Consider the following 2743-nt stretch of genomic DNA (forward strand, 5'->3'; position numbering starts at 1 on the left):
TAGGTCTTCTGAGTGTCTTTTGATAACATTTTATATTTTTTTCTGTATAGGCTTTATATATCTTTTATTAGATTTCATTTTATTGTTTTTTGTTTTGTTTTGTTTTGTTTTGTTTTTGCGGTACGCGGGCCTCTCACTGTTGTGGCCTCTCCCGTTGCGGAGCACAGGCTCCGGACGCGCAGGCTCAGTGGCCATGGCTCACGGGCCTAGCCGCTCCGTGGCATATGGGATCTTCCCGGACCGGGGCAAGAACCCGTGTCCCCTGCATCGGCAGGCGGACTCTCAACCACTGCACCACCAGGGAAGCCCAGATTTCATTTTAGATATCTATTTTTAAGCTATTTAAATGTAATCTCTTTCTAAATTATGTTTTCTATGTGCATGTTGTTACAGAATTGTTTTCTGAATACTTGTTAAATTTTATATAAATGCAACTGAATTTTGCATATTGATCTTATGGTAAATTCTTATTACTTCTAATAAGCAGTCTTTTAGATTTTTTTACATAGGCTATCATATCCTTTTTGAAAAAATGCAGTCCTTTGTCTTCCTTTCCAATCTTTTTGTCTTTGATTTCTTTTTTGTCTTTCAGCGTGAGATTAATAAAATGGGCAGGGGACCATGCACAATGCTGGGTTGTTGCTTCATTACCCAGAATCCATCGGGGTCCCCACTACAGTTTGGGACCATCTAGTGGTGATCGTCCACTGCAGTTTACATATTGATAGGAAGGATTCAGGGTCTGCAGCTGACTGGACTTCAAGAAAGCACCAGTGATTCCAGGAAATGCTGGCTAGTTGGCAATAGTTTTGTTGGCCCAGTTTGGGAATACTGAGTTGGTAGATCACTGTGCTAGCAGGATTCAAACTTCACCTCCCCTCTGGCTTTTGTGCTATTTTCCTGCCAGGCTCCTCCCTTCACCCCCTGTCATATTCCATTCTCCAAGCTCAGAATAAGAACTTTACTCTCCTTCCTTCCTACCACCTGCGGCGTTTGGTGGTGGATAGGAGCAAATCCTTCATTCTATAATCTCAGAATTCATGATATCCTGGGTGTATTTTCACAGGATTTTACTGTATTTATTTGTGTTTCCCCCCTCCTTCTATTATGGTAAACTTCAAAAGGTTGAGGATTTTTATATTTCATTCTAGCCATATGTATGATAGAAGAGTTCCTAGCATGCAGGAACCCAAGAACATTTATTAAATAAAATGAGCAAATGGACACTGAAATCTTCCATTACATGGTTAATTTCTTCCTATAATTATATCAACTATTGCTTTAAATTTTTAAGGTTTTTTTTCTTATCAGATGCATACAAAATTAAAATTGCTGCAGCATCTTGATGAACTCAGTCTCTCTTAATAATGTTTTCAGTGTTTTGCTTTTTATATTTTGGTCATGAAACCTATTTCAAGGCAGTGTGCTCAGAGGTCCCACGGATCTGTGTCTTGCTTCAACAGTGTTTGGACGGAACAGACCCAGGGAGGCCCCTTCCTCCAAGCCTCCGACCACCCTCCATCTTTTTTCCAGTGGTAACTTTCAGAACCAGCCCCTCAGTTATCCTCAGCCTCTGGGACCAGCCAGCACTGTTTTTTGAACTTAACTCCTTATTACCCATCAACCAGATTCCTCAGAATTATTCCATCGAGGTGGAGGCTGCCTTCACCCACCTGGTCACCTTGCATGGGCCGGCCTCCTACACCTACCTCTCTCTGGGCTTCTATTTCCACCTCAGCTCTGGAGGGCTTGGGCCACGTTTTCCGCAAATTGGCTGAGAAGAAGCAGGAGGGCGCCCAGCCTCTCTTGAAAATGAAAAACCAGCGCAGCGGCTGTGCCCTCTTCCAGGACGGGCAGAAGCTATCTCAAGATGAGTGGAATAAGACCCAAGACACTATGGAAGCTGCCATTCTCATGGAGAAGAAACTGAACCAGGCCCTTTTAGATCTGCTTGCTCTGGGTTCTGTGCACGCAGACCCTCAGCTCTGTGACTTCCTGGAGAGCCACCTCCTAGATGAGGAGGTGAAACTCATCAAGAAGATGGGCAACCACCTGACTAACTTCCGAAGGCTCTCTGGTCCCCAGGCTGGGCTGTGCGAGTATCTCTTCCAAAGGCTCACCGTCAAGCATGACTAAGAAGGAGCCTCTGGAGCCCAGCGGCCTTTGAGGAGCCCTCTGGTGCCAGGGCTTCTGCCTGAAGCCTCTCTCTGCAGCCACTAAGCAGTTTTTTAACCACCCTGGAGCCCTCCCCCAAGCCTTGGACCAAATGGAAACAATAAAGCTTTTTGTAGCAACAAAACAAAACAAAAAACTCCCCCCCAAAACAACCCCCCCATTTCAATACTAACATGACAACAAGCTTTCTTTTGGTTACTATCTGCCACATATGTCTTTTCACTTACTTTTACTTTCAACCTTTTTATGTCCTTATGTTTTAAAATTTTTATTTTTTTTTTATTTTTGGCTGCATTGGGTCCTCGTTGCTGTGTGCGGGCGTTCTCTAGTTGTGGCGAGCGGGTCTACTCTTTGTTGCGGTGCGCGGGCTTCTCATTGCAGTGGTTTCTCTTGTTGTGGAGCACGGGCTCTAGGCGCTCAGGCTTCAGTAGTTGTGGCACAGGGGCTTAGTTGCTCTGCGGCATGTGGGATCTTCCCTGACCAAGGCTCGAACCCGTGTCCCCTGCCTTGGCAGGCGGATTCTTAACCACTGTGTCACCAGGGAAGCCCCTGTCCTTACGTTTTATGT

The 2743-nt window shown here is 45.1% G+C and overlaps 1 pseudogene across 1 annotated transcript; it reads left to right on the top strand.

Annotated features, from left to right (window-relative positions):
* Nucleotides 1-621: 621 nt before the first annotated feature.
* On the top strand, nucleotides 622-2136 carry LOC307058133 (ferritin light chain-like; annotated as a pseudogene). Its single transcript has 2 exons — nucleotides 622-773; nucleotides 1547-2136. The product of its transcript is annotated as a ferritin light chain-like (transcript).
* The last annotated feature ends 607 nt before the right edge of the window (nucleotides 2137-2743 follow it).

Source organism: Hyperoodon ampullatus, assembly GCF_949752795.1.
Source record: "Hyperoodon ampullatus genome assembly, chromosome: 1".
Classification (NCBI taxonomy): domain Eukaryota; kingdom Metazoa; phylum Chordata; class Mammalia; order Artiodactyla; family Ziphiidae; genus Hyperoodon; species Hyperoodon ampullatus.